This window comes from Lipotes vexillifer, unplaced genomic scaffold (genome assembly GCF_000442215.2).
Source record: "Lipotes vexillifer unplaced genomic scaffold, Lipotes_vexillifer_v1.1 scaffold1485, whole genome shotgun sequence".
NCBI classification, from domain to species: Eukaryota; Metazoa; Chordata; class Mammalia; order Artiodactyla; family Lipotidae; genus Lipotes; species Lipotes vexillifer.
In genome coordinates this window covers 238801-260120 of record NW_006783080.1, presented here as the reverse complement: position 1 = coordinate 260120, position 21320 = coordinate 238801, and positions in this window count along the sequence as shown.

Here is a 21320-nt window from a genome sequence, read left to right as displayed (position 1 = left end):
TAAAAATTGAGCTACCATATGATCCGGCCAATCCACTAATGGGCCTATAACCTAAGAAGACCATAATCGGAAAGACACAGACAGACAAACATGCACTGCAGCAATATTTACAATAGCCAAGAAATGGAAGCAAACAAAATGTCCATCGACAGACAAATGGACAAAGAAGAAGTGGTACATGTACCTAATGGAATATTAGCCTTGGAAAAAAATGAACAGTGCCATTTTCATGACTACAGATGAGCCTAGAAATAATCATATTACGTTAAGTAAGTCAAATGGAAATGACAAATATCCTATGATATCATTTATTGATGTTATCCTAAAATTGCTAGCAAGGCACATATTTCCACAGAAAAAGACACTCAGTGACTTATAAAACAAAATAATGTTTAACCAAATGAAAGGTATGTGGAATGAATTAGTTAGGATTATGGTCTTAACATACATATACTCATGTATGTTTTATATATATGTTATATAATCACCAAACACTTACCAAATACCAAGGGAGGTCTACTCAACACCCTGTAATTACCTACATGGGAACAGTATCCAAAGATGAAGAGATATATGTATGAATAACTGACCAGATTCTGTACACCCAGATAATCACAACACTCTACTCAAATTTACTCTGATAAAATATATAAATTAAATTAAAAAATCAAACATAAGGAAGGAGACATAAGTTTTGGGGGGTTTGTCCTGGAACATTACACTGTAATTTGCAACCTAGGAACCCGACTTCCATGAAGGCTCTGCAGCTCTTTTAACCAAAGCTGGGAATATAGTAATCTGCCGCCTTGTTGCCATTTCCCGCAACAGCAGCTTTAATCTCAGTGCTAATGGTCACTTAATATTCACAAGGACTGCAGGGCTTTAAATGACACCTGCCCTCAAAAAATGTCCTGGGGTCAGGAATGGACATTAATATTCAAAAGAGGGCAAACTCTCGAGAGGACAATTTCAAGAGGTAAATTTGCTCACATTGTTTTTCTTTTTTTTAAAGGACATGAAAAAATGTTCAAAATCAAGGATTATTAGAGACATGCAAATTTAAAGTACAAAAAGGTATCACCTCACAGTAGTCTGAATGTCCAACAACAAAAACGATGTCTGCAAACAATAAATGCTGAATGAGTTTCCGAGAATGGGTACCCTCCTATGCTGTTGATGGGATGTAAACTGGTAACAGCCACTAATCAGGAGAGTCAAGGTGCCTTTAAAAAGTAACACTTGAACTACCACATGATCCTTCTGAAGCACTAATGGGCCTATAACCCGAGAAAACCAGAATTCCGAAAGACACAGGCTCCCAAACGTGCACTGTAGAGATATTTACAATAGCCAGACATGGATGCAACCAAAATGTCCATCTACAGATGAATGGACAAAGAAGAAGTGGTACATGTACACAATGGAATATTAGCCATGGAAAAGATGAAACAATACCTTTTTCAGCACCACAGATGAGACTAGAGATAATCTTACTACGTAAAGTGAGTCAGGAAGAGAAAGACAAATATCCGATGATCTCATTTACTGGCGTTATCTAAAAATTAATACCCATGAACATATTTCCACAAAGAAGGACCTGTGAAGACTTAGAAAAAGGTGAAAGGAATGGAAAAATTAGGATGTTGGGGTTAACATACATTTAATAATACATATAAAATGTATAATCAGGAAGAACCTACTGGATGCCAAGGGAGGTCTACTCAATGCTCTGTAATGACCAACATGGGAAAGAATCTAAACCTGATTAGATATATGTATATGTATGAATTAACCAGATTCTGTACACCTAGAACAAACACAACATTGTAATCAAATTTACTCCGATAAGAAATAAGAATTAAACAAGAAGTAATGTGGGGAAGGAGCTTCAAGATGGTGGAAGAGTAAGACGCGGAGATCACCTTCGTCCCCACAAATACATCAGAAATACATCTACATGCGGAACAATTCCTACAGAACACCTACTGCACGCTGGCAGAAGACCTCAGGCCTCCCAAAAGGCAAGAAACTCCCCCACGTACTTGGGTAGGGCAAAAGGAAAAACAGAGACACAGGATAGGGATGGGACCTGCACCAGTGGGAGGGAGCTGTGAAGGAGGAAAGGTTTCCACACACTAGGAAGCCCCTTCGCGGGTGGAGACTACAGGTGGCAGACGGTGGGGAGCTTCAGAGCCACGGAGGAGAACGCAGAGACAGGGGTGCGGGAGGGTAAAGTGGAGGGATTCCCACACAGAGGATCGGTGCCGAGCAGCACTCACCAGCCCGAGAGGCCCGTCTTCTCACCCGCCGGGGCGGGCGGGGGCTGGGAGCTGAGGCTCGGTCTCCGGTCGGAGCACAGAGAGAGGACTGACGGCGTGAACACAGCCTGAAGGGGTTAGTGCACCACGGCTAGCCGGGAGGGAGTCCAGGAAAAAGTCTGGACCTGCCGAAGAGGCAAGAGACTTCTAGCCTCTTCGTTTCCTGGTGCATGAGGAGAGGGGATTAAGAGCGCAGCTTAAAGGAGCTCCAGAGACGGGTGCGAGCCGCGGCTATCAGCACGGACCCCAGAGAAGGGCATGGGATGCTAAGGCTGCTGCTGCCGCCACCAGGAAGCCTGTGTGCGAGCACAGGTCACTATCCACACCTCCCCTCCCAGGAGCCTGTGCAGCCCGCCACTGCCAGGGTCCTGGGATCCAGGGACAACTTCCCCGGGAGAACACAAGGCGCGCCTGAGGCTGGTGCAACGTCATGCCGGCCTCTGCCGCCGCAGGCTCGCCCTGCACTCCGTGACCCTCCCTCCTCCCGGACTGAGTGAGCCAGAGACCCCGAATCAGCTGCTCCTCTAACCCCGTCCTGTCTGAGCGGAAACAGATGCCCTCAGGCTACCTACATGCAGAGGCAGGTCCAAATCCAAAGCTGAACACCTGGAGCTGTGCGAACAAAGAAGAAAAAGGGAAATTTCTCCCAGCAGCTTCAGTAGCAGCAGATTAAATCTCCACAATCAACTTGATGTACCCTGCATCTGTTGAATACTTGAATAGACAACGAATCATCCGAAATTGAGGAGGTGGAATTTGGGAGCAACTATATATATATATATATATATATATATAATTTTTTTCCCTTTCTCTCTTTTTGTGAGTGTATATGTGTATGCTTCTGTGTGTGATTTTGTCTGTATAGCTTTGCTTTTGCCATTTGTCCTAGAGTTCTGTCTGTCCATTTTTTTAATTAAAAAAAATTTTTTTTCTTATTATTTTTAATTTTACCTTATTTTATCTTCTTTCTTTCTTTATTTTCTCCCTTTTATTCTGAGCTGTGTGGAGGACAAGTTATTAGTGTTCCAGCCAGGCATCAAGGCTGTGCCACTGAGGTGGGAGAGCCAAGTTCAGGACACTGGTCCACAAGAGACCTCCCCCACCATGTAATATCAAACGGTGAAAATCTCCCAGAGATCTCCATCTCAACACCAAGATCCAGCTGCACTCAATGACCAGCAAGCTACAGTGCAGGACACCCTATGCCAGACAACTAGCAAGACAGAAACACAACCCCATACATTAGCACAGAGGCTGCCTAAAATCATAATAAGGCCACAGACACCCCAAAACACACCACCAGACGTGGACCTGCCCACCAGAAAGACAAGATCCAGCCTCATTCACCAGAACACATGCACTAGTCCCCTCCACCAGGAAGCCTACACAACCCACTGAACCAACCTTAGCCACTGGGGACAGACACCAAAAACAACAGGAACTACGAACATGCAGCCTTCAAAAAGGAGACCCCAAACACAGTAAGATAAGCAAAATGAGAAGACAGAAAAACACACAGCAGATGAAGGAGCAAGGCAAAAACCCACCAGACCAAACAAATGAAGATGAAATAGGCAGTCTACCTGAAAAAGAATCAGAATAATGATAGTAAAGATGATCCAAAATCTTGGAAATAGAATGCAGAAAACACAAGAAATGGTTAACAAGGACCTAGAAGAAAAAAAGCAAACAAACAGAGATGAACAACACAATAAATGAAACTAAAACTTCTCTAGAAGGGATCGATAGCAGAATAACTGAGGCAGAAGAACGGATAAGTGACCTGGAAGATAAAATACTGGAAATAACTACTGCAGAGCAGAATAAAGAAAAAAGAATGAAAAGAACTGAGGACAGTCTCAGAGACCTCTGGGACAACATTAAACGCACCAACATTCGAATTACAGGGGTTCCAGAAGAAGAAGAGAAAAAGAAAGGGACTGAGAAAATATTTGAAGGGATTATAGATGAAAACTTCCCTAATATGGGAAAGGAAATAGTTAATCAAGTCCAGGAAGCACAGAGAGTCCAATACAGCATAAATCCAAGGAGAAACACACCAAGACACATATTAATCAAACTATCAAAAATTAAATACAAAGAAAGCATATTAAAAGCATCAAGGGAAAAACAACAAATAACACATAAGGGAATCCCCATAAGGTTAACAGCTGATCTTTCAGTAGAAACTCTGCAAGCCAGAAGGGAGTGGCAGGACATATTTAAAGTGATGAAAGAGAAAAACCTACAACCAAGATTACTCTACCCAGCAATGATCTCATTCAGATTCAATGGAGAAATTAAAAGCTTTACAGACAAACAAAAGCTAAGAGAATTCAGCACCACCAAACCAGCTGTACAACACCACCAAACCAGCTCTACAACAACATCAAACCAGCTCTACAACAAATGCTAAAGGACCTTCTCTAGGCAGGAAACACAACAGAAGGGAAACACCTACAATAATAAACCCAAAACAATTAAGAAAATGGTAATAGGTACATACATATCAATAATTACCTTAAATGTAAATGGATTAAATGCTCCAACCAAAAGGCATAGACTGGCTGAATGGATACAAAAACAAGACCCGTGTATATGCTGTCTACAAGAGACCCACTTCGGACTTAGGGACACATACAGACTGAAAGTGAGGGTATGGAAAATGATATTCCATGCAAATGGAAATCAAAAGAAAGCTGGAGTAGCAATTCTCATATCAGACAAAATAGAATTTAAAACAAAGACTCTTACAAGACACAAAGAAGGACACTACATAATGATCAAGGGATCAATCCAAGAAGAAGATACAATTGTAAATATTTATGCACCCAACATAGGAGCACCTCAATACATAAGGCAAATACTAACAGCCATAAAAGGGGAAATCGACAGTAACACATTCATAGTAGGGGACTTCAACACCCCACTTTCACCAATGGACAGATCATCCAAAATGAAAATAAATAAGGAAACACAAGCTTTAAATGATACACTAAACAAGATGGACTTAATTGATCTTTATAGGACATTACATCCAAAAACAACACAATACACATTCTTCTCAAGTGCTCATGGCACATTCTCCAGGATAGATCATATCTTCGGTCACAAATCAAGTGTTGGTAAATTTAAGAAAATTGAAATCGTATCAAGTATCTTTTCTGACCACAACATTATGAGACTAGATATCAATTACAGGAAAAAACCTGTAAGAAATACAAACACATGGAGGCTAAACAACACACTACGTAATAACCAAGAGATCACTGAGGGAATCAAAGAGGAAATCAAAATACACCTAGAAACAAATGACAGTGAAAATACAACGACCCAAAACCTATGGGATGCAGCAAAAGCAGTTCTAAGAAGGAAGTATATAGTTATACAAGCTTACCTTAAGAAACAAGAAACATCTCAAATAAACAACCTAACCTTACACCTAAAGCAATTAGAGAAAGAAGAACAGAAAAACCCCAAAGTTAGCAGAAGGAAAGAAATCATAAAGATCAGATCAGAAATAAATGAAAAAGAAATGAAGGAAACAATAGCAAAGATCAATAAAACTAAAAGCTGGTTCTTTGAGAAGATAAACAGAATTGATAAACTATTAGCCAGACTCATCAAAGAAAAAAAGGGAGAATGCTCAAATCAACAGAATTAGAAATGAAAAAGAAGTAACAACTGACACTGCAGAAGTACAAAGGATCATGAGTGATTACTACAAACAACTCTATGACAATAAAATGGACACCTGGAAAAAATGGACAAATTCTTAAAAATGCATAACCTTCTGAGACTGAACCAGGAAGAAATAGAAAATATAAATAGACCAATCACAAGCACTGAAATTGAAACTGTGATTAAAAATCTTCCAACAAACAAAAGCCCAGGACCAGATGGCTTCACAGGCGAATTCTATCAAACATTTAGAGAAGAGCTAACACCTATCCTTCTCAAACTCTTCCAAAATATAGCAGAGGGAGGAACACTCCCAAACTCATTCTACGAGGCCACCATCACCTTGATACCAAAACCAGACAAGGATGTCACAAAGAAAAAAAACTATAGGCCAATATCACTGATAGACATAGACGCAAAAATCCTTAACAAAATACTAGCAAACAGAATCCAACAGCACATTAAAAGGATCATACACCATCATCAAGTGGGGTTTATCCCAGGAATGCAAGGATTCTTCAATATACGCAAATCAATCAATGTGATACACCATATTAACAAATTGAAGGAGAAAAACCATATCATCATCTCAGTAGATGCAGAGAAAGCTTTTGACAAAATTCAACACCCATTTATGATAAAAACCCTGCAGAAGGTATGCATAGAGGAAACTTTACTCAACATAATAAAGGCCATATATGACAAACCCACAGCCAACATCATCCTCAGTGGTGAAAAACTGAAACCATATCTACTAAGATCAGGAACAAGACAAGGTCGCCCACTCTCACCACTCTTATTTAACATAGTTTTGGAAGTTCAGCCACAGCAATCAGAGAAGGAAAGGAAATAAAAGGAATCCAAATCGCAAAAAAAAGAAGTAAAGCTGTCACTGTTTGCAGATGACATACTATACATAGAGAATCCTAAAGATGCTGCCAGAAAACTACTAGAGCTAATCAATAAATTTGGTAAAGTAGCAGGATACAACATTAATACACAGAAATCTCTGACATTCCTCTACACTAATGATGAAAAATCTGAAAGTGAAATTAAGAAAACACTCCCATTTACCACTGCAACCAAAAGAATAAAATATTTAGGAATAAACCTACTTAAAGATGATACAAATAGATGGAGAGATATACCATGTTCTTGGATTGGAAGAATCAACATTGTGAAAATGACTCTACTACCCAAAGCAATCTACAGATTCAATGCAATCCCTATCAAACTACCACTGGCATTTTTCACAGAACTAGAACAAAAAACTTCACAATTTGTATGGAAACACAAAAGACCCCGAAGAGCCAAAGCAATCTTGAGAAGAAAAACGGAGCTGGAGGAATCAGGCTCCCTGACTTCAGACTATACTACAAATCTACAGTAATCAAGACAGTATGGAACTGGCACAAAAACAGAAATATAGATCAATGGAACAGGAAAGAAAGCCCAGAGATAAACCCACGCACATATGGTCACCTTATCTTTGATAAAGGAGGCAAGAATATACAGTGGAGAAAAGACATCCTTTTCAATAAGTGGTGCTGGGAAAACTGGAAAGCTACATGTAAAAGAATGAAATTAGAACACTCCCTGGGGCTTCCCTGGTGGCGCAGTGGTTGAGAGTCTGCCTGCCGATGCAGGGGACATGGGTTCATGCCCCAGTCCGGGAAGATCCTACATGCCATGGAGGGGCTGGGCCCGTGAGCCATGGCCACTGAGCCTGCACATCCGGAGCCTGTGCTTCACAATGGGAGAGGCCACAACAGTGAGAGGCCTGCATACCGCAAAAAGAAAAAAAAAAAGAACACTCCCTAACACCATATGCAAAAATAAACTCAAAATGGATTAAAGACCTAAATGTAAGGCCAGACACCATCAAACTCTTAGAGGAAAACATAGGCAGAACACACTATGACATAAATCACAGCAAGATCCTTTTTGACCCACCTCCTAGAGAAATGGAAATAAAAACAAAAGTAAACAAATGGGACCTAATGAAACTTCAAAGCTTTTGCACAGCAAAGGAAACCATAAACAAGACCAAAAGACAACACTCAGAATGGGAGAAAATATTTGCAAATGAAGCAACTGACAAAGGATTAATCTCCAAAATTTACAAGCAGCTCATGCAGCTCAATAACAAAAAACAAACAACCCAATCCAAAAGTGGGCAGAAGACCTAAATAGACATTTCTCCAAAGAAGATATACAGGTTGCCAACAAACACATGGAAGAATGCTCAACATCATTAATCATTAGAGAAATGCAAATCAAAACTACAATGAGATATCATCTCACACCAGTCAGAATGGCCATCATGAAAAAATCTAGAAACAATAAATGCTGGAGAGGGTGTGGAGGAAAGGGAACCCTCTTGCACTGTTGGTGGGAATGTAAATTGCTACAGACACTATTGAGAACAGTGTGGAGTTTCCTTAAAAAACTAAAAATAGAACTACCATACAACCCAGCAATCCCACTACTGGGCATATACCCTGAGAAAACCATAATTCAAAAAGAGTCATGTGCCAAAATGTTCATTGCAGCTCTATTTACAATAGCCAGGACATGGAAGCAACCTAAGTTTCCATCGACAGATGAATGGATAAAGAAGATGTGGCACATATATACAATGGAATATTACTCAGCCATAAAAAGGAACAAAACTGAGTTATTTGTAGTGAGGTGGATGGACCTAGAGACTGTCATACAGAGTGAAGTAAGTCAAAGAGAAAAACAAATACCGTATGCTAACACATATATATGGAATCTTAAAAAAAAAAAAGATCAGAAGAACCTAGGGGCAAGACGGGAGTAAAGATGCAGACCTAGTAGAGAATGGACTTGAGGATACAGGGAGGGGGGGAAGGGTAAGCTGGGACAAAGCAAGACAGTGGCACCGACATATATACACTACCCACTGTAAAATAGCTAGTGGGAACCAGCCACATAGCACAGGGAGATCAGCTCAGTGCCTTGTGACCACCTAGAGGGGTGGGATAGGGAGGGAAGGAGATGCAAGAGGGAAGAGATATGGGAACATATGTATATGTATAACTGATTCACGTTGTTGTGAAGCAGAAACTAACACACCATTGTAAAGCAATTATACTCCAATAAAGATGTTGAAAAAAAAATAATGTGACACAAGCTTTTGGGTATTTGTCCTGCCACTTTCCAGTCTAATTTCCAACCTAGGAACAGGAGTTTCACTAAGGCTCTGTTTGCCCTAGGCAGCAAGTTGAGTATGAATAAATTCCACTGCCTTGTTGCCCTTTCCTGCAACTGCAACGTTAAAACCAAGGCTTATGGGTACTTAATATTCACAAGGACTGTAGGGCTTTAAATGACACCTGCAATCAGGAAATGTCCAGGGATAGGTAGGCAAAAAAAAATTCAAAAGAAACAGACTTTCAAGATCTTATTTCAATAGGTAAATTTTACTCACACTGTTTAAAAGAAAAGCACTTGAAAAGATGCTGTAATTCGTGTATTATTAGCGGCTTGGAAATCAAAACTACAATGAGGGATCCCTTCACATGAGTCTGAATAGCCATCATCGAAAAGTCTATGAACAGTAAATGCTTGAGAGGTTGTAGGATAAGGGGAACCCTCCTATGCTGCTGTTGGGACTTAAAGTGGTAACAGCCACTATAGAGAACAGCGTGGAGGTGCCTTTACAAGGTAAAATTAGAGCTACCATATGACCCAGCAGTCCCACTCCCAGGCATATGTAAAGAGAAAAGCAGAATTGGAAAACCCACATGCGCCCATATGTGCACCACAGCACAATTCACAATGTCTAAGGCATGGAAGCAACCAAAATACCATCGGCAGATGGATGGATAAAGAAGTGGTACATGTTCACTGTGAAATATTACTCAGAAATGAAAAGGAATGAAAGAATGCCATTTTCAGCATCATGGATGGACCTAGAGATAATCATACTAAGTGAAGTAAGTCAGAAAGTCAAATATCATTTGATACCACTTATAGGTGAAATTTAAAAATTGATACCAATGAACTAATTTACAAGAGCAAAACAGAAACTTTCCTGGTGGTCCAATGGTTAAGAATCTGAGCTTCCACTGCAGGGGGCATGGGTTTGATCCCTGGTATTGGGAGAACTAACATCCTGCATGCCTTGCAGTGCAGCCAAAAAAATAAAAAGAGAGAGAAACAGACTCACAGACTTACTTAGAAAACAAACTTATGGTTACCCAATGAGAAAGGTGGGGGGAAGGAATAAATCAGGAGGTTGGGAAAAACATTTACACACTAATACATATAAAATAAGTAATCAACAAGGACCTACTGTATAACAAAGGGAAGTCTACTCAACACTCTAATAACCTATATGGGAAAAGAATCTGAAGATGAATAGACCCATGAATATACATAACAAGATTCTGTATGCTTACCAGAAACACTGTATTTTAAATCAACTTTACTCCAATAAAAAAGAAAAATTAAGAAAAACAAGAAGTATCAAAATACAAGATTTGGGGTGTTTGTTCTGGCACAGTCCACACTAATTTACAATCCAGGAGCCCGTCTTCCACAGTGGGTCTGGTTACTCAAGTAACCAGAGAGGGGCATGAAGGAAATCCTACCTCTTGTGCCCATTTCCACAACAGCAACTTTAAAACATGTGCTTATGGGCACTTAATATTCACAAGGACTGCCAGAGTGTAAATGGCACCCACCCTTAACAAATGTCCTGTGGTAGTTATCGAAAAAAAATTCAAAATAGACTTTCAAAAAGCCAATTTCAATTGTAACTTTTTCTCAGTGTTTAAAAGAACACATGCAAACATGCTCAACATCTCAAATTATTAGACACATGCAAATCAAAACTACAAGGTGTCACCTTGCACAGTCAGAATGGCATCATCAAAAAGTCTACAAACCGGGCTTCCCTGGTGGCGCAGTGGTTGCGAGTCCGCCTGCCGATGCAGGGGACACGGGTTTGTGCCCCGGTCCGGGAGGATCCCACATGCTGCGGAGCGGCTGGGCCCATGGGCCGTGGCCGCTGAGCCTGCGCGTCTGGAGCCTGTGCTCCGCAGCGGGAGAGGCCACAACGGTGAGAGCCCCGCGTACCGCAAAAAAAAAAAAAAAGTCTACAAACCGTAAGTGCCGAAGAGGACATGGAGAAAAGAGAACCCTCCTATGCTGTTGGTGGGATGTAAGCTGGTAAGAGCCACTATAAATCACAGTATGGGGATGCCTTTAAAATGTAAAAATAGAGCTACCATATCATCCAGCAGTCCTGCTTCTGGGCGTACATCTGCAGAAAACCAGAATTCAAAAAGACAAATGCCCCCAAACCCAAACATGCACTGCAGCACTATTTACAATAGCCAAGACATGGAAGCAACCAAAATGTCCATCAACAGATGAATGGATTAAGAAATGGTACTTGTACACAATCAATTATTACTCAGAAATGTAAAAGCATGATCATCTCTAGGTCCATCCCTGTTGCTGCAAATGGCATTATTTCATTCTAAGTGAAGTAATTCAGATAGAGACAAATATCATATGCTATCACTTATAGTGGAGTCTAAAAAATGATAGAAATGAACTAATTTATAAAACAAAAATAAACTGACAGACTTCAGATATCCTTTAGGGAGAAAATTTTTGCTTTGTTTTGTTTTGTTTTTTCTTTTTGCGGTACACGGGCCTCTCACTGTTGTGGCCTCTCCCATTGTGGAGCACAGGCTCCGGACACGCAGGCTCAGCGGCCATGGCTCACGGGCCCAGCGGCTCTGCGGCATGTGGGATCTTCCCAGACCGGGACACGAACCCGCATCTCCTGCATCGGTAGGAGGACTCTCAACCACTGCGCCACCAGGGAAGCCCGGGAGAAAATTTTTAAAATCTGTTACCAATCATTAAATGTCACTCTGAAAAAATTAAGCAATTAATAACATTGTAAAGGTATTAATTCTCCTCAAATTAACCTATACCAGGCATTAGCAAACTAAACCTGGAGATCACATCCAGCCTATCACCTTCTTTTGTAAATTAAATTTAATGAATGACCCACAAAAAAACCCACAATGAAACATCATGTCACACCTCTCAACATGGCTATTATTCCAAAGTCTACAAATATGAAATGTTGTTCATGACATGGAGAGAAGGGAATCCTAGTACACAGTTGGTGGGATTGTAAATTGGTACACCCACTATGAAAATAATATGGAGGCCCTGAAAAAAGCTAAAAGTAGAACTATCATATTAGCCAACAATTCCACGGCTTGGTATATGTCCAAAGAAAATGAAGACACCAATTTGACAAGCTACATGCATCCCAATGTTCATAGCAGCATTATTTACAATTGCCAACATATGGAAGCAAACTAAATGTTCATCAACAGATGAGTGGATAAAGAAGATGTGGTATGTATACACAATGGACTATTACCCAGCCATTAAAAAGGATCAAATTCTGCCACTTGCAACAACGTGGATCAGCCTAGCATATTTATACCTACTTAAATAAGTTAGAGAAAGGCAAATACTCTATGTTCTCACTTCTCTGTGGAATCGAAAAACTGCAAGAAAGGAATGTATATAACAAAGCAGAAATAGACTCACAGAGAACAAATTAGTGGTTACTGGTGGGGCAAGCGAAGGGGGGAGGGAAAGACAGTAGTTTGTTTCTCTAAATCCAATACCTCTATTATGAAATAAACAAACAAGGATATATAGTACAACTCAGGGAAATATAGCCATTATTTTTTAATAAATTTAAATGGAGCATGATCCACAAAAAAATTAAATCCACAGGTTGTACCACTGAGACTAATGTAATATTGTAAATCAACTATACTTCAATTTAAATAATCCCTAGAGGCTTCCCTGATGGCACAGTGGTTGAGAGTCCACCTGCTCATGCAGGGGACACGGGTTCGTGCCCTGGTTCAGGAAGATCCCACATGCCACGGAGCGGCTGGGCCCGTGAGCCATGGCCGCTGAGCCTGCGTGTCCAGAGCCTGTGCTCGGTAACGGGAGAGGCCACAACAGTAAGAAGCCCGCATACCGCAAAAAGCAAACAAACAAATAAATAATCCCTAGGGTGGCTGAATTGATTAAAGAAAGTTCAATTATATACTGTGTACAAGAGATTCATGTTAACTTTAAATCCATATATAGCATAAAATTGAATGATTGGAAAAAAGATACTCCATGAAAATACTTGCCTGACTAGTCTATTATCAGGCAAAAAAGACTTGAAGTCAAACCTCTCAAAGGAAAGAAGGTTATCATATAATGATAAAGGGATTAATTCATCAAGAAATTATGACAATTATAAATATGTATGTGTTCAGCATTGGAGCCTCTCAACATATAAAGAAATTATTAACACACATGAAGAGGAAAATGTGCAGAAATAAAATAATGGTAAGAAACATCAATACCCAACTTTCAACACTGTATAGATCATCCGGACAGAGTATCAATCAGGAAACATTGAACCTGAACACACACTTGATATCAAATGAACCTAACAGACATATACAGTACATTGCACTCAATAGCAGCAAAATTTCCATTCTTCTTAAGTACACATAGAACATTTCCTAGGGTAGATCCTATGTTAAGCCACAAAACAAGTCTTCAAAATCCAAGAATATTGAAATCATATCAAGTATCATTTCTAACCACAATGGGTATGAAACTGAAATTCAATATTAAAAAGAATAATTGAAAATTCAAGAACACTTAGAAATTGAACAATAAGCTCCTGAATAGCCAATGCATACAGGAATAAATCAAAAGGGAAATTTAAAAAAATCTTAAAGCAAACAAAATTGGAAACAAAAAGTAGCTAAATTTATGGAACGCAGGAAAAACAGTGCAATTCAAAGAGTTATGTTTACAGTAATAAAGGGATGTATTTTTTAAAAAATTCTTGAGAGAGGATCAAGATGATGGAGTAGGAAGATATTGAGCTCCCCTCCTGCCACAGACACACCCAAATTACAACAACTTACATGGAAATTATCACTGAGAATGACCTGACGACTAGCAAGGAAAGTTTTCCACAACTAAAGATATAAGGAAGGAGAAACCACAAGGCAGGTAGGAGGACTGGAAACACAGTCTAGTTGGAATGCACACCTTAAGCTGGAAGATATCACAATTGCACAGGTCCTCCACAGGGAGGGAAGGGGTGAGCCCTGCATCAGGCTGCTCAGCCCAGGTATCCTGCACTGGGAAGAAAAGAACACAGCAGGTATGGCTTTGAAAACCTGCAGGGCTTACTTTCAGGAAAGCTGGAGGCTAAAGAAAACCGAGATTTTGCTCTCATTGGGCACACACAAATCTCACACATTGTCAGTCCCTGTTCAGAGCCAGTAGTGTGAAAGACACCTGGGCCAGACCCACTTGCTAACTTGGAGAGCTTCTTGGAAAGGCAAGAGGCAGCTGGGACTCCTGCTAGGAACTGAGACATTGGTAAGCAACATTTTAGAGTCTTCCCTGGAATTGATTAGAATCAGGGGCCTGCCCCATCTACCACCATGCCCATAGCACTCCTGTACCCCAAGCCCTCACAACCAGACACACTGGGGGCTTACCCTGTCTGCCTGTGCACCTGGAGCACCACACAGCCACCCATAATGGAGGGCTGCATTAGCTACCAGCACCCCCACGGTAATCACATACTGCAGGGCCTCACAGCCATTTAGGCCAGGGTCCAACTACCTACCAGTAGTTGGCCTTGCCGTAAGAGAAAGGTGTGTGCAGCCCACACAGGGGACACCCCTGGAGCATGTGGCTCTGCTGGCCAGAGGACAATATGCTGCTGGGCCCTATCAGTCATCTCCTATATAAGGCCACTTCTCTGAGACCCAGGAATGTAGCAACCTGAACCTAATGAATAGAAATGCACAGAGAATTAGGAAACATAAGGAAATAGAGGAATATGTTACAAATGAAGTAACAAGACACGACATCAGAAAAAGAACTAAATAAAACAGGGATAAGCATTCTACCCCCCAAAAAAAGTGTTGCCACTAATGATTATAAAGATGCTCATCCACGTCACGAGAATAGATGGACATAGTGAGAATTTCAACAGAGTAATAAAATGTCAGAAAGAACCAAACAGCTGAAAAATACAATAAATGTTATTAAAACACACACACATGCACACACACACACACACACACACACACACACACACACACGAGGGGAGCAACATTATATGATACAGAAGAACAGATCAGTGAAATGGGAAACAGAGTAGTGAAAATCACCCAAGCTGAACAGCATGAAGAAAAAAGAATTAAAACTATAGGTAAAGGGATCTCTGAGACAACATCAAGAATATTCACATGAGCATTACAGGGGTCCCAGAAAGAGGAGACGAGAGAAAGGGCCAGAGAACTTATTAGAGGATATAGTAACTGATAACTTTCCTAACCTGGGGAAGGAAACACACATCCAGGTGCAGGAAACACAGAGTCCCAAACAAGATGAAGACAAACAGGTCCACAACAAGACATAAAGTGCCAAAAATTTAAGGTAAAGAGGGATCATAGAAGCAGTGAAATAAAAGTATCTAGTTATGTTCAAGGTATTCCCATAAGACTGCCAGCTGACTTTTCAGCAGACTTTGCAGACTAGGAAGGAATGACAGGATATATTCAATGGGCTAAAAGGAAAAAGCCTACAACAAGAATACTCTACCAGCAAGGTTATGATTCAGAATTGAAAGAGAGGGCCTCCCTGGTGGCGCAGTGGTTGAGAATCCACCTGCCAATGCAGGCGACACAGGTTCGAGCCCTGGTCCGGAAAGATCCCACATGACATGGAGCAACTACGCCTGTGAGCCACAACTACTTAGCCTGTGCTCTAGAGCCCATGAGCCACAACTACTGAGCCCTCGAGCCACAACTACTGAAGCCCGTGCACCTAGAGCCCGGGCTCTGCAACAAGAGGAGCCACCGCAATGAGAAGCCCGCATGCAGCAACAAAGACCCAACACAGCCAAAAATAAATAAAAAAATAAATTTATGAAAAAAGAAAAGAATTGAAGGAGAGATCAAGAGTTTCCCAGACTAGCAAAAGCTAAAAGAGTTTATCACTAAGAAAGCAGCCTTATAAGCAATGTTGCAAGAATTTACTTAAGCTTAAAAGAAGTCTCACTAATTATTGATAGTAACCAGAAAACAAAAGTAAAAATCTCACTGCAAAAAGTATGCATAGAGTAAGGGTAGTAGATCAAACACTTATTAAACTTCTGTAAAGAATAAAAGACAATAGTAGTATGCTTTTTTAAACAGAGAGGGACCAAATAAATCAGAAATGAAAGAGATGAAGTTACAACAGACACCACAGAAATACAAAGTATCCTAAGAGATTACGACAAACAATTATACACCAACAAATGGGACAACCCAGAAGTGGATAAATTCCTAAAAACATAAATCTTCCAAGATTGAGTTAGCAATAAATAAAAAATCTAAACAGATCAATTACTGGCAATGAAATCAATCAATAATCAAAAAACTCCCCATAAATAAATGTCCAGGACCAGGTGGCTTTACTAATAAATTCTACCAAACATTTAAAGGACAGTTAACATCTATCCTTCTCAAGCTATTCCAAAAACTGATGAAGGAGTGCTTCCAAACTTATTTTCTGAGGCTAGCATCACCCATGTATGAAAACCAGAAAAACACACTACCAAAAAAGGTAAATTACAGGCCAATATCCCTGGTGAACATAGATGCAAAAACCTCAACAAAATACTGGTAAACTGAATTCAACAATACACTAAAAGAACCATACACCATGATCAAATGGATCACCTTAGCAATGCAGGAATGACTCAATCTATGCAGATCAATTAAGTGACACACCAGATTACCAGAACAAAGGATAAAATCATAGGATCATCTTCATATCTCCAGCAAAGGATTTGGCAAAATTCAACAAAATTCAACATTTGAATTATGATAAAAACTCTCAACAAGGTGGGTATAGAGGCAACATACCTTTTCATAATAAAGGACAGGGACTTCCATGGCAGTCCAGTGGTTGGGAATTTGTGATTCCACTGCAGGCGGTGTGGGTTCAATCACTAGTCAGGGAACTAGGGTTCCCCATGCTGTGCGGTGCGGCCTGAATGAATGAATGAATAAATAAATATAAAGGGCATATATGAGAAAAGCAGACCTAACATCATACTTAATAGTGAAAAGCTGAAAGCATCTCCTCTAAGAACAGGAACAAGACAAGGATGCCTACTCTCACCACTTTTATTCAACACAGGATTAATAGTTCTAGCCACAGCTGAAGACAAAAATAAAAATACAAAATAGGATCTAACTTGTAAAGGAAGTAAAATTGTCACTCTTTGCAGATGACATAATATGTAGAGAAAACCCTAAAGATCTCACCAACAAATTATTAACATAAATAAACTCAGTAAATTTGAAGTATACACAATTTTTTTATTTTTAATTAACTTTTTTGGAGTATAGTTGCTTTACAGTGTTGTGTTAGTTTCTACTGTACAGCAAAGTGAAGCACCTATACGTATACATATATCCCCTTTTTTTTGATTTCCTTCCCATTTAGGTCACCACAGAGCACTGAGTAGAGTTCCCTGTGCTATACAGTAGGTTCTCATTAGTTATCTGTTTTTATGCATAGTATCAATAGTGTTTATCTGTCAATCCCAATCTCCCAATTTCTCCCATCCCCCTTTTCCCCCCTTGGTGTCCATACGTTTGTTCTCTACATCTGTGTCTCTATTTCTGTTTTGCAAATTAGATCATCTATACCATTTTTCTAGATTCCAGAGGCCACGGCTCATGGGCCCAGCCACTCCGCGGCATGTGGGATCTTCCCAGACCGGGGCACGAACCTGTGTCCCCTGCATCGGCAGGCAGACTCTCAACCACTGCGCCACCAGGGAAGCCCTATTCTTAGTTTTTTAAGGAACCTCCATACTGTTCTCCATAGTGGCTGTATCAATTTACATTCCCACCAACAGTGCAAGAGGGTTCCCTTTTCTCCACACCCTCTCCAGCATTTGTTGTTTGTAGATTTTTTGATGATGGCCATTCTGACCTGTGTGAGATGATACCTCACTGTAGTTTTGATTTGCATTTCCCTAATAATTAATGGTGTTGAGCATCTTTTCATGGGCCTTTTGGCCATCTGTATGTCTTCTTTGGAAAAATGCCTATTTATGTCTTCCACCCATTTTTTGATTGGGTTGTTTTTTTAATATTGAGCTACATGAGCTGTTTCTGTATTTTGAAGATTAATCCTTTGTCAGTTGCTTCACTTGCAAATATTTTCTCCCATTGTAAGTGTTGTTTTTTCATCTTGTTTATGGTTTCCTTTTCTGTGCAAAACTTTTAAGTTTAATTAGATCCCATTTGTTAATTTTTGTTTTTATTTTCATTGAAATACATGCAATTAATATACAGAAATCTGTTATTTTTCTCAGCCCTAATAACAAACTGTCAGAGCAATTAAGAAAAAAATTTTACAAATGTACCAAAAATAATAAAATACCTGAGAATAAATTTAACCACAGAGGTGAAAGATTTATATATTAAAAATTATAAGACATTGATGAAGGAAATTGAAGATGACGCAAACAAATGAAAAGATACCCCATGCTCTTGGATCAGAAGAATTAATCTTTTAAAAATAGCCCTATTAGGGCTTCCCTGGTGACGCAGTGGTTGAGAGTCCACCTGCCGATGCAGGGGACACGGGTTCGTGACCCGGTCCGGGAAGATCCCACATGCCGAGGAGCGGCTGGGCCCGTGAGACATGGCCGCTGGGCCTGCGCGTCCAGAGCCTGTGCTCCGCAGCAGGAGAGGCCACAACAGTGAGAGGCCTGCGTATCACAAAAAAAAAAAAAAAAAAATAGCCCTATTACTCAAAGCAATCTACAGATTTAAAGCAATCCCTATCAAAATACCCATGACATTGTTCACACACAGAACAAATAATCCCCAAATAAATATAGAACCACAAAATCATTTAATCAAGTGTAATATGTAAAAAAATCCCAGATCACCTGAAACTGATATAATATTGTAAATAAATTATAATTTTAAAAAATAAAATAAAAAATTTAAAAAATAAATAAAATAAAAATAATTGGGTAGAGGATCTGAATACACATTTTGCCAAAAAAAATGCTAAAAACCACATGGAAACATGCTCAACATCCCTAATTATCAGGAGGGAAATGCAAATAAAAACCACAAAAAAGAGATCACCTTACAGGTGTCAGAATGGCTATCATCAAATTGACATTAATGAGTGTTGCTGAGGATGTGGAGAAAAGAGCACTCAACTGCACTGTTGCTAAGAATGTAAATCAGTGCAGCCAACTATTGAAAACATTACGGAGGGTTCTGAAAACATAAAAAAATAAAACTACCATATGAGTTAGCAATTCCACGTTTGGTTATTTATCCAAAGAAAAAAAGCAAAACACTAATTTAAAGAGATACATGCACCCCTGTGTTAATTGCAACATAACTTACAATAGGCAATATATGGTAGAAACCTAAATGTTCAATGATAGACAAATGGATAAGTGATACACACACACACACACACACACACACGTATACACATACATACATATGAATATACACAGCACACATATACACATCCATATATTCATATACACATATGTATACATATATACATGTATCTATACATACATGTAGAAGACACATATATATGTATATATGTGTATACAAATGTACATATACAGTTATATATTACTCAGCCATAAAAAGATAAAATCTTGCCATTTTTGACAACATGGATGGACCTAGAGAGTATTATGCTCAGTGAAGTAAGTCACATAGACAAAGACAAATTCCACATGATCTCACTTATATGTGTAATCTAGAAACAAAACAAACACAACAAAACAAATCTTACAGACACAGTGAACAAATTGGTGGTTGCAAAAGGGGAGGGGAGTGGGTCTTGGACAAGACAGGTGAAAGGGTATAAGAAGTACAAAATTCCAGTTATATGATAAAAATTGACAAGAATTTAATATACAGAATAAAGAATATGGTTCATGATATTGCAGTAACTATGGATGGGGACAGATGTTTACTAGACTCATCAAGGTGATCATTTTGTAATATACTTAAATGCTGAATCATTATGTTGTACATCTGAAACTAATGTGATATTATAAGCCAACTATTCTTCAATCAAAAAAAACAAAAACAAAAGAAAGAAAGAAAAAGAATGTATGCCCTGACAGCATTTCACCTGAGCCATTTCTTGGGAGTGTGTTTGTAATGAACAGCCTTGAGGAATGAGCTAATGTCTCTCCCTCAGACAAACAGGAACCTGCTAACCTCTCATTTTAAAAGCAGTGGAGTCCTCAAACTCAGTGTTCCTCAGTGTAACACAGCTGAGTACATGCATAGCACTCAACTGGATCCCTCTCTGTCATCCCACTGGGAACCTGGGTGTGGGGAACCAATACAATATTATGCTCACACTTGCTGTACCATAAGTAATAAAACCTTTTGTTTCTGAAAAAACACTCAATTAAAGAACCTAACTTTACAACTAAAGGAACTAGGAAAAGAACAAACTAAGCCCAATATTAGCAGAATGAAATAAATAATAAGGATTAGAGCAGTTATAAATGTAATGGAAGGATGTACTGTCTAGCACAGGGAACTCTACTCAATACTCTGTAGTGATCTATTGGGAAAAGAATCTAAAAAAGAGTGGATATATGTATAACTGATTCACTTGACTGAACACAACATTGTGCATCAACTATACTCCAATAAAAATTAAAAATAAAGTAACAGAGACTATGAAAACAGAAGGATAAATAATATTGGAGGTTTTTTTTGAAAAGATAAACAAAATTGACAAACTGTTAACAAGACTAAGAAAAAGAGAGGTTGAATGAATGATGAATGAATGAATAAATAAACACACACACACGTGCATATAAAGGCATTACAATGATGCCACAGAAATACAAATGAAAATCAGAGACTACTATTGACAATCATATGCAAACAACTTGGATTACTTAGACAAAAAAGGACAAACTCATAGAAACATAGAACCTACCAAGAAATAGAACACCTGAACAGAGCAGTAATGAGTAAAGAGAATGAAACAGTATTGAGAAACCTCTCAATAAATAAAACCCCAGGACCAGATAGTTTTTCTCATGAATTATGCCAAATATTTAGAGAGAAATTAAAGCCAAGACTACTCAAATACTTCCAAAAATTTAAAGAGGAGGGAATGCTTTCAACCCAT